General features: G+C 41.1%; 1 protein-coding gene across 5 annotated transcripts in view; it reads left to right on the top strand.

Annotated features, from left to right (window-relative positions):
- Positions 1 to 25,443, top strand: part of LOC150095199 (uncharacterized) — a 195,157-nt gene that overhangs the window by 104,908 nt on the left and 64,806 nt on the right. Inside the window, exon 1 of one of the 5 annotated variants that reach the window (XM_090409847.1) lies at positions 292 to 463. The exons of the other annotated variants lie outside the window; for them this stretch is intronic. The gene's annotated coding sequence lies outside the window, so the exon portion shown is untranslated. Of the gene's footprint in view, positions 1 to 291; positions 464 to 25,443 lie in introns of those variants that run through there. 5 annotated transcript variants of the gene reach the window in all.

The raw sequence follows: 25,443 nt of genomic DNA, 5'->3' as shown, positions 1-25,443 counted from the left end.
GAATTTAATGAGGCAAAACGAATTCGTGGAGATACCAGCGGAAGGGATTAGCTTATGCTTAATTGATATCGCTAATGAGTGCGGTGGGTTTATTTTAGTAGATTAAAAGTGTTGTTGGAGTCTCGTGCCAGCTCGAGAATTCGAAAGGTTGGTGACACCCTTTTAATTGATGACGACTTGGCAGCAGACAACACCCCTGTGTGTGCTGCTGCTGCTGTTCTGACATTTAAAAACCAGCTTTCTTCCTGTGTTCATAGCCATGGAGATGCTCTATCGATAGACCAGCCTCGTTCGCCAGATACTTTTTGGGTCTCCAACTTGGCTGGCTGTGCAGCCGCGTTACTTCTGTACGGTATCCAAGGTGGTGGCATCAAGTGCGAAGTAGCGTTTACATAATGGATTAAAATTCTGTGCGCATCTATTGGATTAGGGTATTACAGCGGGGAGGAGGCTTTTAAGCAAGGTATAGCAAATAATTAACACACCCATTTTTACCTATTGGGATTTACTTTTTTACGAATATTAGTTAATTTTTTTTTTTACTTCAAGATTTTTGCTTTCTTCTATAGTATCTAAATATATTTCGCAGGAAAAAAAAACAAAATAAATAAAATAACGTATATTTTTTTGCTCGCAAAAATCGCAGTTGTTTTTCAGACTTTCTCTGTTGTCATGGTGATTAGTATTTTGCCATAACCGCTGTTGTGTATTGGATGAAGTATTGGATTCTGTATTGCTTTATTTAGAAAATTATTAATCTATTCTACTAATATTTCTATCGATTGGTAGGTCTGGTCTTATGGCAATCAAAACACAGTATTTAGCTTCAAGTTTCTGGCGAGTCGAACATCTGGGATATGCGCAAAAAGAATAAAAGTCGTGTATATTGTAGAGCTCAGCTAAATATGGGATGGAGTTTTCTGGCATGGGGATGGATCAAATGTCCGCGAGCAGATCGAATTCTCTGATAACGCACAGCGGACTGCGTATATTACTCAGGAAACTCAGCTGTCATATTCAAGCGAGTCAAAATCCGTGAGATTCCAAACTGGATTTTATATTATGATTACACCCGGAGAAATACAAATATTTCATTTCTCCTTTCCCATTATTAATCTCGATCGACAGTTTCGTAAATTTCCTAAAGTCGTTGGCATTTTATTATTAGATATAAAGTGAAATATTTGATCTTCTGTTCCTCAGACTTTGAACTGTTTCTCGAATGCTTCTCTTTCTGTTGAGTACTCCTTAATGAAAGGTGCTGATTTCGTGTTTTGAAATCTAGAATGACTCCAACCTATCAGCATCGTCTGGAGGCTCTTAAAATGATCCGAAAGGGTTTCTTTCATTTATTTTACCTTTCGTGTAGTCGTTCTGCTACTTTAAATAGTTTAACATTTCGCCACCAGGTGCGAGGCATCACGTTTCTAACTGGTGTGCGATTACACAATACATGCAGACAGCGGAAATCTAGTTCAAGTAGTGTGCGAAAGATATTAGGGAGAAATGATTGCAACACGTGACCTACGGGATTAAAATCTCGAATATTATTACAACAATTACGAGAAAAATTTTCAACGTCTTTAACAATTCATTAGCGCACTTCAAATAAAGAACAAACGGGAAACAAAAGAATGGACGAGATTGATTTTTTTTATTTTTTATTTTATACTTGGTTAACTCGACTCTTTCGCACCTGTGTAGTCTCATCAGAAGCAGCAAAAATGTTAATGGGAAAAGGCAAAAAATTGTCGACGTCAGATAGCGTCATCATTTTATCGCAGACCACGAGAAAAGACAAAAAAAAAAAAAAAAACCGCATTGAGGTGAGCGTCGCTCGAGTGAAAACAATCCGCAGATAATCCTGGTGTAATTTCCTTAGCGGAAAAACTGCGCGATGGGGTCGAATGCACAACACAGGATGTTTCCTCACGTCGTGAAGCACGTGAAAGATCGGGTAGCTTACGGACAGCTCTCTATGCGGGTCCAATATAGACGGTAACTGAACGTCTTTCACTTTGATCTCTTAAGGATTTCGGGATTCTAACCCGAGAGAGTCCCCACGCTCTGCTTCAAGAATAACCTCGACTCAGCAGTACTTTGCTTAACAGGGAACAGCTGGATTGAGGTGCGTGGAGAGCAACCTCGCTGCAGGTGACTGTGGTAGGAATCACTCGGTGGGTGGCACCAGGGGGAGAAAATTCCGTCTTTTGTTTTTGTTCGTATTTCTCTCATTTTTTGGTTTTCTAAATATCATCATCAAATTCCTGCCATGTATCCTCAAGGGGTGTACAGAATATGATAGTACTACATGAAAAATTTTCGTCATTACTAACTTCCTATCTACAATTTTCCCCCAAATCAGTCTGTTACTTGTCAAGACTCCAACATTATCAGATCTTATTTTTCTATCGTCTAAGGCACTTTGTACCGTATCAATCCACCTATATCTTGGTCTTCCTCTGGGTCGTTTTGCTGCCAACCTGGCAGAGAACACTTGTTTTGCTAATCTTTCCTCGCCCATTCTGTTTAAGTGACCATACCACCTGAGATTAGCTCTGCTAACACATTGCTGGATGCTAACAATGTCAAGTTCTTTCCTAATATCCTCATTTTTAATATGATATTGCCATTGATGCCATCTGTTTATGCCTCTAATCTTTCTCAGGACTCTCATATCTGTGGTCTCTAGTCTTTGGTCAAGTGTTTTACTTCTGACCCAGCTCTCAGATCCATAAGTTAAAACTGGTTTGAACACTGTCTTATTTAGCTAATTTAGTGTTCCGACTAATTTCTCTCTTATTCCATATGAATTTATTCAATTGACTTCCCACGATACCAGCTTTGCTGATTCTGTTGTCTATTCCATATTTAATTTACCATCTTCGCTAAAAATCATGCCTAAGTATATAAAGTTTCTAAATATCTGCTTGATAACTATCTTGTCTTCCTGTTATTGCATTTGCCGGGCTTGTTAACCCTAGTCCGAATCCCACTGTGCTGTGGATATTTTATGAGCTTTAAGTCATGGGCGAATATGAACTGCCCTTCAACCTACACACGGTAATCATGTAAGATAGGTTTAAGTTTCTTGGATGATTCGTAGGAAATTCTCTTCGCCAATCAGGTATTCCCGATGCTCTTCTGAATTTTCACGAACTAAGAGTGCATTTCGGCACTGCGAATATCAGTTATGCATGTAAAAAATCTTTCTCGTGAAATATATTTTTCTGGATTTTTCCGAGCTACCTTTTAATTCACTGACTTCCAGCGATTTTACCAGTTTTGAAATTTTCCTTCATTGCATCCATTATTGTTGATGTTTCTGTAGTAACACAACAAACACTGTTTACGAATAATAATAATAAAATTCGGACTACACAAATATCAAACTCAGCTTTCGTTTGTTAAACACACTTGACTTAAAAAAAAAAAAAATTTAAAATCTAAATGGAAACAGGTGTCTCGAGGGGGCGTTTTCAGTAACCCAAAGTACTTTTTATTCTTGGAAATCTTGTCAAGCGAGATTTGACAAATCCCAGCTAACACTGCGATGGGAGTCAGAAACGAAGAGTTTTTATATTTTTAAATATTAGGAACTTTTCTGTAAATTGGAGCGATTTAAACTGAAACCCAGATGGGATGCACGTGCATTTGTCAATTCCCCATCCTATTAGTTATGTATGAAATTCCATCAAAAATGGCTAATCCGGATTACTAAGCAACTTATTTCTCAACATCCGTCCTTCAAATGGATTGCTTAGGTATGCAATATGTAGTTATTTATAGATTAACTAGCGTAGGTCTTCTGTAATATTTAAATAATAATTGATCAAATTCTCGTCATGCAACCAGAAAGTTATCGCAATGTGAATACGGCGGTTTTGAAGTATCATTTGTCAACGATGCGAATTGCTTCAGATGTCGTTTATATCGCACAAGGGGCTGTGTAAATGTATCATTCGAAACAAAAATTTACTGTCTTCCCCCCAAAGAAAAACGAAATTTAGCTTGTGGCTGACTTTGAGACAAGTGTGCGTGCATGTATGTATGCTTATTTCTATATACAATATGTAATTTGTCAATGGTGTGTTCACCGGCCAGTTTGTATGCGTTTCTGGGACAAGAAAAAAAAGAAGAATCCTTTACCCGCGTTATTAGGCTGGCTAACTCCCTTCAGTTGAAAACCCTTAAAAGGATACCTCGTTATAAAGAATGAACAACAGTTTAATATTTCAATTTTCTGCTTTTCATCTGTGCTTTTGGCGTCATCCTTGAAGGATATTGCCCACCGTACTGGAGCTCTGAAGTTGGCTGATATTTCACGTCTCCACCTGCGCCGAAGTACTAGCATTCTCCTAAGTGTGTTGCACGTGCATTCACTTCCCCATTCTCTTCGCATGAATTCGTTACCGAGCGAGTCGGTAGCCCAAAGTCAGTTTACACACCAATTAAGGAAATATTTGAGTTGTTATGAGCTGTTGGAAGTGCAGGAAAAAGCAGTCGATTTTTATTTCAAGGTTTATACGACGTCTCCATTCATCTTGGCTTCGTTAAGACGGAATCATTTCGTTTTAAACCTTCCGAGAAACAGAAACCACGCACTCTTTCTTTATTCTCTCCCACCCAATTCAAGTGGCACAAGAAAGCGGTTATTCAACGAGTCCGCTGATAAGCCGAAATAAGAGTTACTCAACCCTTCATTCTCCTTTGCTTTCATTTATAAACAGGAATTGATAATTATGAAGTAATATTTATAAATATTTAAGGCAATTATATAAAACGTGGAGGGGAAGCTGAAAATTGTGTCCTGAAACTTATACCAAAAATCTCCCCTGTAGACTTCCTTCATTATGAAGTTAATCTTTATTAATAAAGGTCTCGTATGTTGTTAGTTTAAGTTCTGATGGATCAGAACTTAAATAATTAAAATAAACAGAGTTTTTTTAATTCTAATTTATAATGGATTGATCTCGTTTTCTTTCAAATATCAATATTAAGCATAAGTAATCTGACCAGACCGGGTCAGCAGCAGCGAAATCAGATCAGACCCCCCCCCCCCCCATCAAGTTGGCGCCATGATTGTCAGGAAGTGGATAAGGAGGTTCCGCCTTTTCCGAAATTCCGCGTGCGCCATATATGAGTACCAAACACCCTCCATCAGCAACAAAGCTTACAAATACCGTTAGGAAGTCGAGTCGACAGCTGAACGACGAGTGCTGCTGGATATTTTTAGAGCGTTAAACTTCAGCTACTCTGTGTGTGTTTGTGCGCGTATTTGCTAACCCCCTCCCGACGATAAACCATGCACTTCTATTTTTTTTTTAAATTTATATTTTATTATCATTTTCTACCTTCGCACTGAAATTAGTCCTCCATCCTGTGGCCCAACAAGAGCCTCAACAATATCCAATTCCTGGCCTTGGGAATTGAGAACCCCTTCTCTGGTGAGTTCACCACGCTGCCAATTGCTACAAAGCACGCAAAGAAAGTATTTTGAAATTAGTTCTATAGAGAGAGAGAGAGAGAGTCCAAAGCGTAGTAAGGCCATATGACTTTGCTGATACCACACGCCTCTAATAGGATACGCCAACAGGAGTTCCATCCAATGATCAAACGAATGCTGTACCTTTTGGAGAGGTAATTTTTATTTTTACTTTATTTATTTATTATTGTTGGTCGAAAGGCCCTTTCTGTCCACACAGCATTATTTTTGAGGTCGACGAAACAGAAGTTAATACAATGGATTTTTTTTTTTATTTTTGAAATGCAGCTGAAGAACCAGATCACAACTAAATGGTAAAATTGCATTTGGCGTGCTTCAAAGAAACTGTTTTCTCTCTTTTGGTTTTTAGTTTCCATATTATCAAACACTGAAACAGGACTACAACATCTGTTGAACGGATTACTGGAATCCTGTATCAATTATAGAATGAAAATTAATACCAGAAAAACAAAGGTGGTGAAAACAGCAAGGAAAGAAGCAAATATGGATATCAGAATAAATGAGGAAAAATTGAATCAAGTGAAGACATTTAAATATCTAGGAAGTGTGATTAGCAGTGATGGAAGATGTAAAAGTGACATAAAAGCAAGAACAGCGATGGGAAGAAATGCCTTTAATAATAGAAAATGGAATTTATTCAGAAGTAAAATGGACAGAAACCTAAAGAAAAGACTAATAAAATGTTGTGTGTGGAGTATTGCCTTCTATGCAGCTGAAACTTGGACATTGAAGAAAGAAGAAATTAAGATTTTGGAAAGCTTTGAGATGTGGATTTGGAGAAGGATGGAAAAATCAAATGGACAGATAAAATAACTAATGAAGAGGTCTTAAAAAGAGTAGAAGAAGAAAGAAGTCTCTTAAGGAGGATAAAAAGAAGCAAGGGAAACTGGATCGGACATATTCTGAGAAGGAATGGAATCATCGGAGATGCCATCGAAGGAAAAATAGACGGAAAAAGACCCAGAGGAAGAGTAAGGAGAACAATGCTAGATGGCATGCTCAATGGAGACAGGTACACATCCTTGAAAGAGAAGGCTCAGAACAGAAGAGAGTGGAAGGGAAGTTTCTGCTACTAAAGAAGGATCTGCTCAATTGCAGAATACTCAAGAAGAAGCTTGACTACGGAAAACAGTTGCTCGAAATCCACTACTGCGCTAATTTGAATCAAACTAAATCATCATTGCGAATATAAAGTGTGATTACAAATACTTAAAAAAAGAAAAACTGTTTTTCCCCACACCGAAACTTTCTGTTAAGCGGGCAAGGGACCTCGTGCCCCGCCTGCATGACTGGCAGGGACTTCGAGCCCTGCCAGTCATGCAGGGATTCCGCTTCTAATGCAAAATCGAGGTGCGGGTCTGTGTCCAGCATTACCTGTTGGTAATGCAAGATACTTACGCCCTCGAAATCCCCCACCCCCTTTTTATCCCGCATTGTCAGGGATCTCTGAATGCCGTCTGTTTCGTTTATGAGATTAGCATAATTTCGGATTTCTCTCTTGAATATTATTTGCAATGAAGGGTAATAATCACCAACCATTTAACCCGGGATATTCTCAAGTAAAACCAAGTGGAATTCTTATTTGGTTCTGTAAATGCAAAAGAAACTTCTTTCGGTGTCAGAAATGGCGGACTCTCCGAGATACAAAATATATTTCCAAGTGGGTTAATCATCGGTTTTAGTGTTTGCATTTCAATTAGTGTTTATTTATGTTTAAAGTTTATTCAAAATTTTCTTTCTCCTTCTCCCCCCCCCCTCTAGCCCCAAAATAAAACACTTTCTGCGAAGGATTCCGCTTTTAATGAACAACGCAAAAATATCGGATAGTTTTTCAAAAACGTTTTGAAGAGAACAGTCACGGATACCAAGTCTTGTAAAGTCAAAGTGGGGGTCTGTACGGAAGTTGTATTTTTTTTCTTTTATTTTACTTGGAAGGCTGCCTTGGTGTTCTTTTCCTGTCTACAACGTAGCAGCAGCGTGATTTAAAAGTATTTTCAATGTTGATCAATTTTTCGTCATACATAATTAGAAATCAGAGGAGGTTCGATATAACAGCTTCAAATATTGAGGCTTCTCATCGCTGAATTTTATTGCTGCGATCAAAAGAGCCATCGGAGCATCGAATTTACTTTCCTAATCGTGAAGAAACTAGCCAAGTCTTACGACACCCACTGGCATCGTGATATTTAAGATTCAGTACACGTAGACGCTTATGCGTGGCAAAAAAAACATCAAGCTGATGTCCGCCACCCCAGAAAGAAACTGGATCGAACTGCAAAGCACACCCGCGCTCTTCTCGTCTACTTGGATCCGATCACCAATTCACTGCGCTTTTTATGATGGTGATTTTGTTACTGGTATGACAGACGCCGTACTTCACCCGAACGAAATCGTACGATAATATGACGAACCCACTAGTATTACTACTAGTCTGGAGACCTTATAGTGCAGAGTCGATGAAAACTGTTACGAAGCTCTCCCGAAGCTTAATCACCTTTAAGCTCTTCCAAAGATGCCCATGAAAACTTGTTGGGGATCGGGGGGGGGGGGGTCAAAAATCGTAGTTACTGGTTTCGTTGATGTGCGGAGAATGCTTCCGCTCTCCGACAACAGAACTGTGGTTTTGAATCCCACCGTAGCATTAATGCGTGGGAATGTCGTTAAGTGGTAGATGATATTTAGCATCCGGTGCGTGACTGCTAATAAGCTCTGAAGGCTCGCCAAAGATTTATATTTAGAGCAGTTTACGGATTACTGAACCCTTAGCTCACCCACAGTGCTAAAATATACTGGAGGTTTATTTATGAAGGTTTCGGGGGTGAGATTCATTAAAAAAAAAAAAAAGAAAAAAAAGCTGGGTGAGAGGTTGTTGCATACCACTAGAGGATACTCGAATGCAGTTACTGTGTAAGTCGCACCATTATTATGTGACTTTTTTTCCTTTGATATTTTCTGTTATATTCCATGACTTCTTATATTCTGCACATCTTTTATTGCATGCCTTGATTTCTTGACACTTTAAAATGGCAGATGACGGATTTCAAGAAAGCAGAAAATTTTTTGAAATTTGCGAAGTGAATTTAAAAACACTCTCAGTAGTGCTTAGTGAAAGGCAAAATTCCAATTCGCGACTTCTTGTACAAATATAACAAGGTCTTAAATATTCCAAGTTCCCACCTGGCAGAAGTCACGATAATGGTTGGTCCATTAGTAATTCCACTACTCAATTCATTTCAAATCAATATTACATTTTAGATCGATTCGAATCACTGAAATATTTGCTAATCGAGGATATTCAGATTCAGGAAAACGATTCGCCCATTTTCTGTGAAAACTTAGCGAGGCTTTGCTGGCATTTATCCGACAGCAGTACTCCTCTGCGATTGATTCGAATTGGCCACCTCGTTTAAAGTGGCCACCACTCTAATAACAGTCCGTGTGGACAATTAAGACACGATCTTGGCGAGCATTCGCTTCATCTTAACGTGGCCTTGCCGTCTTCCTACTCCCGATGCGCCTCCAGGTTATGGAGTAGGAAGCGACTGTTTTGTCAAGGTAGCTGATGGATGTTTGAAGAGGAGTGGTAAGTATGGCAGAATACGACGCCTTCGTAGGTGGGGGTTCAACGGGGCGTAAGTATACGAGGGGAGAGATGGGAATATATATGTTCAAAGAAGGGAAAAGTTTGTCTTTTCTCATTCAACCATTGACCGAGTTGCTGCATTAGATTTTAGTAGCCACTTTACTTTTACTACCCTAGACAAACGGTCTCACCGTAGGAGGGGTGTGTTCCGCAGTTGTCGTGTTTTATATTTTACACACTCCACAGAGATGCAAATAGACACACAAATTTGAGCAAGATACAGAGTTAATGAGTTTGCATTTCATACACATATAGAGATAAGTTTAGCCGCTAATCTACATTCGTTGGGGCAGTATGTTCCCAACTGCGTAACATACCCCTCCTAGGGTGGGACTTTTAGTTTAGGGAAGTAATTGGAGACGTTGTCATGTGCATTAGTAGTCGTAGCGTTACACACGTCCTTGACATTTCAATGAAACAGATATTGAAATTTCCATTTGCAGAGAATATACAAGCTGAATCGGAAACCTTAAATCCCAAACTATAAACGAATTGCTCCTTTGACACCCTTTTTTTAGGCGAGTGCAAATGGCCGAATTATAAATCGTAACCGCATACATCCGTATAGGTAATGCTTAAGATTTTAAACATAAAAAGAGATGTTGCAGTAAACGCCATTTTCGCTGCATTTATTATCTCAAACACTGTCTGGGTGTTTTTCTTTGGAAGTTAAAAACATCGCGCTGAAAAATAAGCTTAAATATTAATATTTGGAAACGACAATCACTACTTAGTCGCGTGGGTATTAAAAATTATTCAGTGAAAATAAAGGGTGAGCAACGAAAACGTCTCCGAGGGAAGCATTTCTGGAAACGTGCACCCTCAACTTACACGTTTTATGCGTTGGCCTAAAACTGTTTGTTATGGCAACCGAGTAAAAACCGAAAACCATTTCGCTGCACGGGGTGGTCGTGTTAGCAGAAATTCGTTCATCAGATGACATCGCAACTATCGATTCCCAATGAATCCCCAACATCTTCACGTTAGTTGACGCGTTTCTTTAACATATGAATTAATAAATGCGATGGCTGCCTATCGAATGGGCAATCAGAAGACCCAACTCTTTTGGGGTGAAGTCTTCCGATTTTCAGTAAATAACTTCCGGAGATAAATTAGTCGTTTGAAGTATAAAACTTGAATACTTCGATTTTTTCGAAGTGATTCTTTTTTCAGTAAGAAACACAAGTCACAAATTAAAGATGCCAAGAAATTATATTCTTGGTTTAATCCTTTATCCAAAGTTTGCGCCTGAAAATATCTTCAGGACTGAGGCGACTCGTGATAAATGTGGTATGACATCACATCACTTGCCTTAGTATCCCATGATGCAAAGCACATCTCCTTGCGGACATGTACAATGCTATGCAATAAGGGAAGGGCCACTACCCAGACCGGTTTCGACCTTTATCGAGGTCTCGTCAGTGGGAGCCAGACCCAGAGGTGGTGATATTAAGGTGGAAGAAATGGAGAGGTCATATTTACCTATACGAGTTGCCAAAAGGTGTCACAACTTATTATTAAATTACTCCGGATTAGAGATAGATAGTTGTACTAAGACAACTGATGAGAAGTTATACTACCTTTGCCACGCGTTACCTCAGTCCTGAAAGATACTTCAAGCGCAAACTTCGTTTGCTTACACTTGGATAAAAGATTAAACCAAATACTGTATATAATACAATAAGACTGGTAAGGCTAACGTATTGTATACTTTTAGTCTGGTTTGTTTTTGAACGAGGTTTGGTTTAAATATAGAGTTCATTACACCTGTTATTTTAAAATATTTTGCAATTTTTAGGTTTATATCTTTTTCATTTTCATATGCGATCGTACATCCTAGGTAGTTATTATTGTATGGAAGCGAAATCTGGACAATAAAACAAAAAGACAAACAAAGATTAACAACAGCAGAAATGAAGTTTATGAGAAAAACTGCAAAGTATAAAAAGTGAAAAGTATAAAGAATGAAAACAGAAAGATTACCAAAACAAGCCTTAAAGTACAAGCCATTAGGAAAAAGAAAACCAGGACGTCCTCTTAAACGATTCAACGATGACTTGTAAGGCCGGAACAGGCCACGCTAGGCGTAAATCCTTGATATGCATGATGATGATCATGATGACTGTATGTAATTTCTTGGTATCTTTAACTTATGGTATAACCAAGTGAAAAACTTTCAACAAAAACAGAAGTGACGTTAAATATAGTTTACTCTTCACAAGGAACAAGAAGCATATTGCTGAATAACACCATTTCAATCGTAAATAAATGCCAACCAATTTGCTGCTATCAAACAGAGTACAATTGATTACATTGCCTACAAGGTTTCTCAGTAATCTCACATTGCACTGGCGCTGACGCAGTTCGATTCCTACTGTCTCCCCCTCTGCACGAAACATGCAAGAGGTCAAATGACCGGCAGGTCCCACCCGCAATCAGGACCAGTGGTGGATTTACGGTTTTATAGGGAGGTAGGTTTTCCAAACTGTGGTCAAGGGAGATACTGATACTCCTTTCCCCCAATTAGTAAGTAGGTCGCAACAAGACTTAATTTTGCTAGTAGACCAACTCAGTCTACAGGACTTTTTGCTGGCAGGCCCCTACCCCTGCGGGATTATTTATACTGCTTTAAAAAATTTCCGCTGGCAGGAGATTGCCACTTTGATATGGAAAACATCAAAGAGCAGATCCAGATCTTTAATAAGGAGCAGTCCCTAGAGGTACTGAAACTCATAATAGGCAAACTTCAATCTGACTGGCCGGGTTTCATAAAACTGTACGTTCACTCAAATAATCAGGATGGAGCGGAGGAGGAGAATGCGATATCACAAGAAGAACTCATTGCTGTTATGTCACCAAAATCCCCCTGTCAAAACTCTCAGGGAGAGCATTCTAACAAAAGATAAACTACAGAGGCCCAGATGGATGAAGACTCACCAACACCAGATGTCCCGAGGAACACCGAAAAGGTTCCACCTGTTATCCTAAGGGACAAGGACAAATGGACCACTGTCACATCAGCCCTTAGGGAACATAAAATCTCATATTCCTGGGCTAAAAATCAAGATGAAGTCAAAATCCAGCCAGCCTCAGTCACTGACTACAGACAATTGACAAAACTAATGGATAACAAAAGTCTTCCTTATCACACTTTTGCTTTACCCAGTGAAAAGAATCTCAAAGTAGTACTTCGCGGGGTAACCGAAGGTGTCACCTGTGAAGAAATCACTGCTGACCTTATGAGTCAGGGCCTAACACCAGTAAAAGTGAGCAGGATGCTCAGGGCTGATAAACACCAATGCCACTGGTACTCGTAGAAATTGACAAGGCACAGAAAGAGATATATGAACTGACTGCGATCTGTGGCCTCAGAATTTCTACTGAGCCACTAAGGAAAAAGTCGTCAGCTGGGCGGTGCCACAGGTGCCAAAGGTCTGGCTATGCCCAAAAACTTTGCAAGGAAAATTGCAAGTGTTTAAAATGCGGCGAGGGCCACCAGATCGTCATGTGTACCAAGCCAATATCCACACCAGCTAAATGCGCCAACTATGGAGGACCTCAAGGACCCGCCAACTACAAGGGATGCATTACACACCCAAATAACCGAGGGTCAGCAAAAACTACTCTTCCAACACATTTCAATGATGCTCAAGACAACCGTGCAAGTCGCACCCCGGTTCAAATTATCTCCAACTTCACAACTCGGGAAAGGAAACAAATGCCCAAAACTTATGCAGAGGCAGCACGAATAAAGGCTGCTCCATCCCATGATTAAATAAGCTCAAATTTAACATCAGTATTAACTGCCTCACTAGCTACCATGTTACAAGAATTCAGCATGACAAATCCTTCGCCGTCTTCCACGAAAATATTCCTACAAGGTACCTACTCAATTCTGACAGCCCTCAATAATGAATAACAGAAAATTCCATCCCCACTCTCTCATGATCACTGCATGGAACCCCAATTGATTGATTAACAAAATCCTAGAATTGCAAGAGTTCACTCAGAGATACAATCGTGACATAATACTAGTAGATGAAAGACATCTCAGGCCAGCTTAATAACCCCAAGTTACGGAACTATATTATGTACAAAACAGATAGACTCATCAGCAGTGGAGGAGGAACAGCCATATACATTAAAAACTACCTAAGCCACAATGTTGTGACCAATCCACAAACCAAGATCCTAGAGATAACAGGCATTGAAGTTCACACCAACAATCAAAATCTATGCTGTATACAATCCACCCAGCATTCCATTACTGGTATCTGACTTGGAAACCATTCTCGGCTTCACAGACTCCATCGTCATGGCTGGTGACTTTAATGCCAAACATACAGCCTGGCATAGCTCCACAATTAACGACAAAGGTCGAACTCTAAACCATTACTCAAGACAAAATTCTATTGTTGTAGCCGGACCCACAGAGCCCACCCATCACAGCTCAGCTGGAAGCTCAGATGTACTTGACATAGTCATCCTCAAAAACATCAGATACCAATATCAGCTGGAAACATTAAATGAACTTTCATCCGATCACAACCCTATTCTGCTTCAACTCGGTACACAAGAACAATTCTCTCCTCCCCACTCTTTCATATCTTGGGACAAACTCTCCAGAATTCTCCCTGATCACTTTGGCCCAGTCTCTGCTATTCACACTAAAGAGGAGATAGAAGTTGGTGCAAACAACCTTACCAGTCAAATCAAAAAAGCAATAAAGTCAGTTACCCAAACTACAGTCTTTCACCCTAGTGGTCGGATCCCCGAGGAAATCATGGATTTAATCAGACTGAAAAACAAAACCAGAAAGAGGTAACATAACACAAGAGCCCCGCAAGATAAAACATATTTGAATAAATTAAACAGACAAGTCCGAGAAGCCCTCCGAAAACATCGAAATCGAGATTGGAAATCTAAGCTAACTAAATTAAACCCAGAGGACAACTCCATTTGGAAGTTCCTGAGAACCTTCCGCACTAAAAGACAACTTTTACCCCCAATTCAGACCAAGAAGGGAATAGCCCATACTGACAAGGAAAAGGCAGAGGCTCTGGCGGATAGCTTGAAAACTGAATGCAACCCCTCTTATGAAAATTTGAACATCAATCTCATCTACAAGGTTCACCGCCGAGTCAGGCAGGCCATAACACAACAAAAAGATGACCTGGAACCTTTCACACTCACTTCTCCAACAGAAGTTATAAATATCATAACCCACCTGAATAATAATAAAGCTCCAGGTTCAGATGGAATCCCAAACAAAATAATCAAACTACTCCCCAGAAAAGCCATTGCACATCTAGTCAACATAATTAATGCCATCCTCAGACTCAAGTATTTTCCCTTAACATGGAAGATAGCAGATGTCACGCCAATCAAAAAGATTGGGAAAAAAACACCCAGCTCCCTGAAGGCTACAGGCCTATCAGTCTTCTGTCCAGTCTTGGAAAGATCGCAGAAAAAGTAATCCTCACAAGGCTTCAATCAGAAACGGATAAACTAGGTATAATTCCAAATGAGCAGTTTGGATTTAGAAAAAACCACACCACCGTTCAGCAGATCCACAGGCTGATCGAATTCATCTCCGAAGTTTTCAACCTTCACACAGTTGCGGTCTTTTTAGATGCTGCGAAGGCTTTTGATAAGGTGTGGCATCAGGGTCTTCTCTACAAGCCCATCACATTCAATATGCCTACTAATCTAGTTAAAATAATTCACTCACACCTGAAAGACAGATACATGCAAGTCAAAATAAATGAAACTGTGTCAACCAGACGCAAGGTCCTGGCGAGAGTGCAGCAGGGCTCATTCCTGGCCCCCTTGCTGTTTTCTGTCTGTATAGCTGATAGCCCAAGCTCAATAATCACTGCATTATATGCAGATGATACTGCATTATTGGCAAGATCTCTCAGCCCCAAACTAGCTATCAAAAGACTCCAAAACAGTATTCACACACTAGAGAAGCGGTTGATGGACTGGAGGATCCAAGCAAACCCATAGAAGAGTTCAGCCATACTGCTCACTAGAAAGAAGCCCCAAATCAAGGAAGGTATACATTTACTAGGAGTAAAGATCCCATGGCAGAATACAGTCAAATATCTCGGCGTAATTCTCGACAAAAAACTACAATTCACCAGCCATATAAAACACATAAGTTCAAAGACATCCAAAGTAATAGCGCAGCTCTACTCCATGATCAACAGAAAAAGTAAACTGGATACTCGGAACAAACTACTCATATACTGGATGGTAATCCGCCCAGTCATCACTTACGCATCTCCTGCATGGAGTCATACCTCAAACACGAATATTCAAACTCTACAAAGAATATCTGAGAACGAGTTTAGATGCCCCATGGTTTATCAGAAACTCCCAGATTCACAGAGAAGTCTACATCACACCCCTCCTTCACGACCTAGCTGAGAAGTTCTACATCAAGACAAACAATCATCCGAACCCACTGATCAAGCAAGCTTCAGACTACAATGAAGCAGATTTCTGCAAATACAAGAGACCCAAAAGTCAATTCTACGCTCAGCTGAACACAGCTAATCTCGCTGCCCTTTCAGGGCGAGCTTAAAGCGCAATAATTTCCCCACTCAAAGAACTTTCCTTTTCAGACAAAGGGGGAATATGAAAAGCATTTATGCTTCCCCCATCAAGTCAGTACCGTTATGCGAGTACAAATTTTAAGCTTTGCATGGTGATTCCATATTTCCATGGTAACAAGGTTGTAGCAAGAAAGTATGTGAGCAACACGTGTACTGTCGTCCAAAACCAAATGGGCGAGCCATCGTAACTCAGTGATGACAAATGCGTTCGAATCCACAAATTTCTAGACTTCTGTTCTTCAGGTAGTTGGAAGCGAAACAGGAAAGAAACCCTCCGAAATTTCAAATCGTTTGAACTGAAGAGCCAAGCAGAGCTTATATCTGTGATCAAGACGTGTGTGAGGTTTCAAGAGCAGGCTGACCATGACTGAAGCATTTCTCAGCTCCGGTCTATTTTGTGTCGGTCACGAAGCCCCCTCGTGATTTATTGTAATATGCACGTGATCGTCAATTAGTGGAGAAAGCCAAGGTAATGATTAGGTTGGTGTCCTAACGGAATTGATCCTAACGGTCGGCCATGAAGTGTGTACGTGATACTGGAGAATGGTAGTGTAATGTCGACTCGTGACGCCATGTCGAATGAATGTTGAACAGCCTGCTCGTTCCTCCTTATTCGTATCCTTCTGTGTAGTGAGATGAGATGCTTCATTCTCTTTTGGAAACAAGATCAATCCGTTTTGAAGAAAAGAAGCAAACATTCGATCGAGGAAGATTTTTTTAAAAACGGATGTCCTGATGAAGAAAGAGGCAAATGAAAATCCACGCGCTTCCTGTTGGCGCTTGTTACTGCCCCGGTCCTGTGGCGACCGAAGGGCATTGTGGGTAATCATCTCACCTTTCGTTGGGAAGTCGTCCTTTCTCCCCGCACGTGACTGAAGTCGTGCATCAAATGTCAAGCAATTGAACGCCGGCATTTCGACCTTCGTCATTGTTTCGTAGCGTCCGCACCTTCCCCCCCGATGAGTGCTTACAGTGATAATGATGGCGACACTTCCGGGTCAAACGGGACATGGCGATTAATGTGGAGGAGGGAGAGGCTGCCCGGTAGCCATTTGGGTCAACAGTCGGTGATTTACGTCGTGAGGAGGACCGAGTTCAGCAATCCTTTTAGTGGCGAACGAAATTTATCCCTTGGTGACAGCCGAGGGACTTTTCTTACGGTAATTTCCTTAAGTCAACGTTGACCTTCACGATTACGACGTCATCGTCGAATTCCCTGCTTCGTTTTAGGTCTTAGGGGTGTGCGGAAAAGCTGTGATAATCACCACCACCACCAAGGAATTGACGTCTTCTTACATTAAAGAAAACAGAACAAACAACCTGATGAAAGTCGGCAGTTAAAGAGGGTTTTAAGAAATGTTCTTTCTGGTTGTATCAGTTGCTTGAATATCGTTTTTGTTGTGGGTGTTTATCAACACTTTCCGCGCCCTTTCTTCCCCCCGTATAGGTCGGAGTCCTTGTGCGATGGCTTCAGGATATTCATCCGAGTTTTTTGACACGACGTTGAGTCTCTCGGCTAGAAGTGCGGCAGCCCAGTCGCTGTAGTAGAAAAGCCATCGGATTTCGAACGGTCTAAGAAACCCCTTGTCTGCTCTGAAAAGCATTTCTTTTGATGCGGGACTCACTTGAAATTCTTGGGAATATTTTTAATATTTTAACGTTTTGTAACCCATGAGCAGCTTTTTTAATTAAACTGACAGGAGAAAATAGAGGTAAAGAGATTTTTTTTTAGTGGGGGGGGGGGAGAAGACGTTTTCTCTAGTGAGTGAGGGGAAAGCAGTGAAAGGGAACTATGTTCGCGTTCGTATTGCTGTCTTCAGGCTAAGAAGTGAATGGATGTGCAGTCACGTGCTTTGCAGTGCGAACACGAGTCTCATCTATTATTTTATTTGTTTGCTAAGATGGAGGTCACACCCTTCCGTGGCAATCGAGTGGTTCGTCTTTTAACGCCCAGCGTTTGTTTTAAATCCCCTCTGCTTTCATTGGTGATTTTAAATTTTCCGTTAATGACGTCAAGAAGCAGGACTTTTGCCACACGTCCGTCGCTGTATAAACACGTGGGCTTTCGGAAGGGGTATTTCGAAAATCATCCACAAACAACGAACCAACGCGTCTCTCTTTTATTTATTTCTTCGGTTCTTTTGCGTTCATCCTTCCTTCGACATCGGTGAATAATCCTCAAAGCTTTCCTCCGGACGTTAATCCAGTTATCTCCTTTTTAACAAAACGAAAATAAAGGATTTCAGAAGTCTCTTCTACTTCATTTTTAAAATCGAGATTTCCAATTAAAAAGTTTAAATCAATTAGCATTTTGTACGTCCTTCCTCTGGGAAGTCTCAAGAGATGACGGAACAGCATTTGAAGACCGAATGCAAAGCAGACTGTTACGACAATGTGATCACTGCCTCTATTTTTATTATCAGGTTATGGTAAAAAATAGGGGTGCTTAAGGGTCAAAGCTGTATCTGAGAGCAGACCTCCGCATGGCCTTTGAAGGAATGCGGAGAACCAACCAGGTCCAATCAAGAGGATACGATGACAGCGATTGGTTTATTCTTGGTGTTGAGCTGCATGTTCTTCAATATTCCTCTCTTCTCCCCCACTAAAGCATTAATTTTTTTTTACTTTGTTTCTTAGCATGATTCACGTGATCATATAAGGATCTGTACATTCAAAGAAAAACTGCCTTTTGGCCTCGTCCGTTGACGCCTCAAAAGAACGCTTGTTATATAATTTATTAGAATATTTAGGAAATGTTCTCTGGGGGGGGGGGATTTTAGTGGGCAAATCATACGAACAATACAGAATAGGGTCGTATTACATACAATATGTTAAATCGGATCGTTGTACGCAACGTGATGGGAAAGAACTGACTTCAAATTTCAGCTCGAAAAACTTTTCATACAAGGGTGAGTTAACTGTTCTTAGGCACAGCGGACATTCTTTCCTTTTGAAGAACGAATTCTTCTTCGCTCAAAAACAGAAAACGCAGTTTAAGAACACGTGCACATTGCCACACGCAAATGGAGGCCATCCTGTTTTTTCAAACGTGGTTATGGAGTTGAGAATCCAACCTGCGTTCCAACATCCAGTGCAGGAAACAATGCACGGACTTGCTTTATGTAGGAGGTTCTCACAGAAGCGCAGTCGGAGGCAAATCCCATCCGAATAGGTTCTTCTTTCCACAAAACAAACTGGCTACAGAGCACGTGCATTAACGCTCAATATACTCTCCCCCCCATAGACTTAGTTTCCTTGGCATAATTGAAACCGATGCATGCCAGCGAAATGCTATTGTGGGAATGTTCATAACGGGATGACAAGGAAGCGATCTATTTTGGAACACCATCCTACAACGGGGTGCCACTTCCTTCTCGTGTTTTGAATCATGCAACGCACTTAGCAAAATATACGTAATTTCGTAGATCGATTAATTGCGTTGCTAATAATAATTTGCGATGACATAGCAAATAGGTTAAATGGTTTCGTACGAATTCGGAACAGCGGCTTGTACTCAACACTGGTGCCACGTGCTCTGCCATTAGCTGATACCAAGACCTCGTTAACCCACAGTTTGGCATCTGCGCTGACATTTCATCTGTCAGACAAATTGATGCAGCAAAGAAGAAATGAAGATGTCCAGTAGTTTTTATACCTTAAAGAAAAAAAGACGACGCCTGTTTGGTAGTCATTATGTCAACTAACAGGAGACTGGTATTAGTTATATGCAGTGTTTCTGGAACTCTTCTCCCCCCCCTCGTACTCCTTTCCCCCTGGAAAAGTGGAACACTCGATACTTTTAAATAGACCACAAACTTTATCTCTCCACAATATTTAGCCACCAAACTGTATTTATTGTGGACCACGAGACCCTTGTATCTTTGGACCCTGAACTACAATATTTTCGTCTGTCACACGAGAACCCCAAGTAACGAGGGAGAAAAATTTCCACACGTGGTTAGATCTCATGATGCGCGAACTCCAAACACTCTCTTTTGCGAAGAGCGAGTTGACTGACCTCTCACTGAGTCGCTTAAATAAAACAAAACAAGCAAATAAATCTTCGAGTTATTTTGGAATCGAAGGTGGCCGATAAGCACAGCGAAGAGCTTCCATCGATGTACTTCGAGTGGAATCCTTCTAGCAAATAAAAAAAACAGTTTGCTTCCAATCTAGTGTCACCTCTCTGCGAGAGAGGAAAAAATCTTAATCCTACGTGATTGTGGCACGAACAACCTTGACCTCAGAACGATGCCAGCAGCGGAAATGGCAGAACAAGAACCTCACCTCCAGCAGGTGATTTGGAATCAAGCACCATGTTTCCTAGTAACCGTTTTTCACTCACTTCTTGATGACGGAGGGAGAGAAAAACTGCCAGCTATTTAATCTCGAACCCGCCAAATCATTTATTCCATATCTCCAGGGGCAAGGTGAATGGTCGGAACGAGGAGAGAATGCGATGTATTCGCGAAGAGCAGCCCCCCCCCCCCCAGCTAATAACCTCCTTCGTTAGCTAGGTGGCTGTCTCCACACGCGGTAAGGGGTGCAAATGCGTAGGAACCTTCCTAACTGTGACGTAGTCAAATACGTCACTGCATCCGTTAGGCCTAATGAAAGCCACTTCTTCAGATGTCACCGACTGATCCGAAACTTCCCTCGCTTTTCTTTGTGCATGTTGACGGAAGTTTAGCATTGAAAGTGCCTCCTCCTCGCAGCCCGAAATGTGACCTTGAATGGCCGTCGCTCGAGCACACGAGTAACCGTTTCCCATTGTGACTGTAATGCCACTTACGGCTACAAGTGGGGCACTTTCCCCGCTCGCGCTTTTCGAGAAAGCTTATCAGATGAAACACCCTACAAACTATGATCGCCGGTATTGTTTGATTATCGGCAGTTAAAGGGGGGGGGGGAGATATCACTGTTTGAACCCACCCCGTACAGCGAGATTGCCAATCAATGACGTGACATTGCATAGCACGTCCAGGAAGACGAGCAGCGACCGGTTTCTTCGTTAATATCACACTCGGAAACACGATGACGTCAGCGCTGATTTCGAAGCCCACTGACAATCCAGTTTCCTCAACTCGGACGTGACAATATGGCCGCAACGTGGGCTGTGCTAAAAGATCGCAATCCTCCCTCCCCGGATGACTTCAGTGGTTCAGGAAGGGAAGGACAAATGCCCCGAATGTTCTGTTGTCGAAGCAGATCACAAACAACACGAGCCAAAGAATCCTTCGTGAATTAATTTCTTTGAGATTCGTGCTAGCAATAGAAAGAATGCAGCAGTGGACAACACGATGGCAACGTCTGTCTCGATGTTCTTAGAGATGGCTGCACCATTTTGCAGATCTGGGCTTCGGAGGGATGAACAGAAACGCCGACGACATCCCCTCTCGGCCGCAAGATATCGTACAAGTTAAGAAATGCGAATAATTCTACTTTTCCTTATGGCCCTCCCTTTCTCCATCGCTAGCCTTCCCTTTCATCTCCTCCTCCCCCCACCATACCATTTTCTCTGGAAGTGCAAGTCATCGTGACATCCGTTTTGCCCTCGGTCGTGTGGGAGAACTCGCTCACGGCGCAGACCCTCGAAGTTGGTGAAATATTTCTTTTAACCGATCTGTGCGTGGAGGTGTTCGATGACTGGCGAGTATTGTTTATGTAAATCCGACGTTGCTGCGCGTACAGCACACCCTACGTAAGCACTTATAGCAGATGCGAAGTAATTCTGCGACGTCGATGCACGATGAGGTCAGCGATGGAATCCTCGGCTTACTTTCCCCCCTGAATGAAGTTGATTTTTTTTCGGGTTTTCCCAAAGGTAAAAATAAAACACGTTTGTAATCTTGCACTAAAAATAAGACAAGAGTTCACTACTCCGTTCGTTTTTGCTGTCATTAGCGTCTTTTCACTAACGGTAAAAGTGAATTATGGTACTCATAATTGTAACCCCCCCCCTTCATCCAGGTTACATGCCAGGCTGGACCAAAGAACGCATTCTGCCTTGTGTGCGATGGCGAAGAGCCGTTTAGATAAAATGGCAATCGGCATTCTCTTACTTTGCTTAATGAAGGGTTCTTATCTCTGCCTTTTTTTCTGCCATTTTTTTCTTTACTTACTTTTTTTTTTTTTTTTTTCCCCATGATGGCCGTATCGCGTGTCTTTCATGCTGGATTACCAGTACATGCACTTTCTGTGCTCTTGTGGACTGGCTACCTCGTGCAACAAAAAAGATAACACACGTGAAAATGGTGTGCGTATTGCGCGGGCAAAATACGTTTTCTTGGTAAAAAAAAAAAAAAAAAAAAAAAGAGAGAGAAATAAAAACCAGTGGCTTTGTAGCCGTTTGGTGGTAGTCTTGAGTGTTATTACAGTGCCATAGCAACATTGAAATAATACGATGAAAGTTGCTTTGTTTTTAAAAAATCGATTTCAGTGAAAAAAAAAAATAAGCTTTTGGTATTGATAGAACACACACACACACACACACACACATATATATATATATATATATATATATATATATATATATATATATATATATATATATATATATATATATATATATATATATATATATATATATATATATATGTACAAATACTACATATAATAATACAAATATAATACATACTACATATATAATACAAATACAAAGAGTGAATCCCCAAAGAACACACACACACACACACACACATATATATATATATATATATATATATATATATATATATGTATATATATATGTGTGTGTGTGTGTTCTTTGGGGATTCACTCTTTGTATTTGTTCACGAATTTGCTATGTAAAAAAAAAAAAAAACCGGGCCAGGAACCACTGTGATAATGGGGAGAAGCGCCTCCCTTTTTTATTTACTGCGGCTTCCTCTTCAAAAGAGCCGAACATCTTCGGGGTTTGGTGGGAAAAGTGGGGAAGAGAAGAAGGTGGGAGTCAAGTTTTCCCTCGCGGGGCTTCTTCAAACATTTCGAGTGTCGGTCAAGTCAACAACACGATGTTTAATACCGGAGGATTAGGATCACGCCCTCCTTGCTCTAGTGCCGATTACCATGCACTCCTGACGGCGGACTTCCGTTGTAACCACAGCGGGTGGAGACGATGTTTTGAATGAAAGCGCCTTTGACCTTCGGCAAATGTGGAAGATCGTGTGTGTATCCAGCGACGCGTTCCCAGCGGGGTACGGAGAAGAATTTCAATATTGGTTTACGGTAGTTTTATATATTTGGAATACTTGAAACTGCGAGGTCACGAGGAGTGTTTGAAGGGTGATTTGTACAAAATGAGCACCGCTTAATTGCTTCGCACAAAAAGCAGTTCTTCGACGATCGAAGAGGAACAAAAAAAAAAAAATAATAATAAAATAAAAATAAAATAAATAAATAAAATAATAAAATTAAAAAAAAAAGGCAAATTTTAAGCGAGTGCTCTTAGAGAATTTAGTAATAAGGGAGCTGATTGGACCCGAGACTGGCTGAACGAGAGGAAATCGATTCGTTCGTTCTTGCAAGTCTCACCTGACTGACGAATGTCATGAGAAGCTAACAGAATGAAACCTGTGAAGTGCGGGATTGGTAACATGCACGAGAGATAGCGAGAAGATTCTCTTCCTCGCTGATAAGGAGTGCTCGAAAATTAATTGCACAAAAGGAGTACGATAAGATAGGATGACCACGCCGATTGCAAAAGCGCCACCTGTGGATTACACCTGAACTAGAGTGTGAGAACGATGCCGATAAAAATTCACTCTTCGACTCCAGGGAGTGGAAAGTTCACCGCGAGCATAACCGTGCAATGAAAGGTGGATGTTTGGGGGATGACAGGTCGGGACCTCCATTCGCTGTCGTCGTCTTCAGATAATGCTTGTCAAATAAAGGCAAATCCTCCTCGAGTGTGCGTCGAAGTTGCAATTTCCGCACACAAGAGCTCGCGACTTTAGATAAGGAGTTTCAGTCGGTAATCCGAATACGATGCTTCAGCTGAAAGCGAGTTAGCCATCGTGACGGAGGTGGCAGTTAATAGACGTAATCCAGTTGCCTCCTCGTCATTTAACCATCTCGACCTGTTTGGAAAGACGGGACCTTCGTAAGAGATCGTTCTCTAGCTTAAACGTTTGGCTTTCGAAGAACTCAGGATGATTAGAGGAACTTGGATGTTCGATCTGGCCATTTATTCGATCAGAAATTCCGATCGGTTCTTGCATAGCTCATTACGAACTTAGAGGGCTTTGCGTAGTCCTTTAAAGTGTTCGCACTTTCTGATTGTAAGCCGAAGATAAAAATAGAAAACTTGGCCAGCGCTAAAAACGGAAACATCCTAACTGGTAAACAAGATAAAGGATCTTGACCCAACTTTTCGTCACATGTTCAGCTTAGCAGAAGTTTAATATACTCAGGCTCTCGTAAACCTAATTTCGCAACGAGTTGCCTCAGTATTGCACTATTGTGAAGTCAGTCTTACGCGAACCAATAGGGTTTGGCTACTTTCAATACCAAATGAGTCAGTAGCCTCGCGATCTGATCTCGATGCCTTTTCCTCAAGAATAAAAACAAATAAACGATTCTTCAGTGTTGCACCTGTTGATAGGTTCTTGGACTCTCCCCAAAACACCATTCTTATTGTCACAGACAGACAGACAACCCCTCAAGAATATCGTCACTTGCGTGCGTGTGCCTAGGCATGCAGATTCACTGTCAGGAGACAATATGCCCGAGCTCTCCGGCATGCCACAAGTAGCAATTCTGCTGTCGACTTTATTTGCACCAGAAGCGTTCTGAAAGAGCGTCGCTGTGAAGTGCATTTTTGGTGGTGACCCAGCCAGTTGGCACCGCGCCAGTCCTTCCAGGAAGCAAACGGGGCAGCCTCTACTATAAACAGATTACAAGATTTTTGTCGAGTAGACTAAGAAATGGACAGAAAGTACAAAGAGTCTCTGAGATATCGGGAAGAAAATGCTCGTGAAGAAAGGGGTGGATCTGCACTCGGCCAGCCAATGGCGAAGGAAGAAGGAAGTCGATCTGAAATGCAGCAAGACATGCTTATTTGCGCATAAGGGAAGTGGGAAAATCGGTCTGCTGGGGACCTACGAATAAGACCGACAGCCTTTCCTTGGGCAATTAACTGAAGTAATTATTATTACTTCAGTAATAAATAATGCCGAAATATTACCTGTTTTACGTACCCCCCCTATATACGAAAGGTTATTATAAACCCAGAGTACATTTCTATAAATTATATACTTGGTTTAATCCTTTATCCAAGTGTAAGCAAACAAAGTTTGCGCCTGAAGTATCTTCAGGACTGGGGCAACTCGTGGTAAAGGTGGACCAAGCTCTCATCACTCCTTGTCTTAGTATCTCCCATAATGCAAAGCACATCTCCTTGTGGACATGTATAATGCTATGCATTAAGGGAAGGGCCACTACCCAGACCGGTTTCGACCTTTATTGAGGTCTCATCAGTGGGAGGCAGACCCAGAAGTGGTGATACTAAGGCGGAAGTGATGGAGAGGTCATATTTACTTATACGAGTTGCCAAAGGGTGTCTCACCTTTTTATTAAATTACTTTGGATTTAAAGAAAGATGTTCGAAGTTTTTTCTTTCCACTTGGTTAAACTATAATGAATTTAGTTTAATCCTTTATCCAAGTGTGAGCAAA

This window comes from Typopeltis vanoorti, chromosome 20, assembly GCF_054136105.1.
Source record: "Typopeltis vanoorti isolate ZY-2024b chromosome 20, IOZ_Tvanoo_1.0, whole genome shotgun sequence".
Taxonomy (NCBI): domain Eukaryota; kingdom Metazoa; phylum Arthropoda; class Arachnida; order Uropygi; family Thelyphonidae; genus Typopeltis; species Typopeltis vanoorti.
This window is presented reverse-complemented; position numbering and strand designations above follow the sequence as displayed.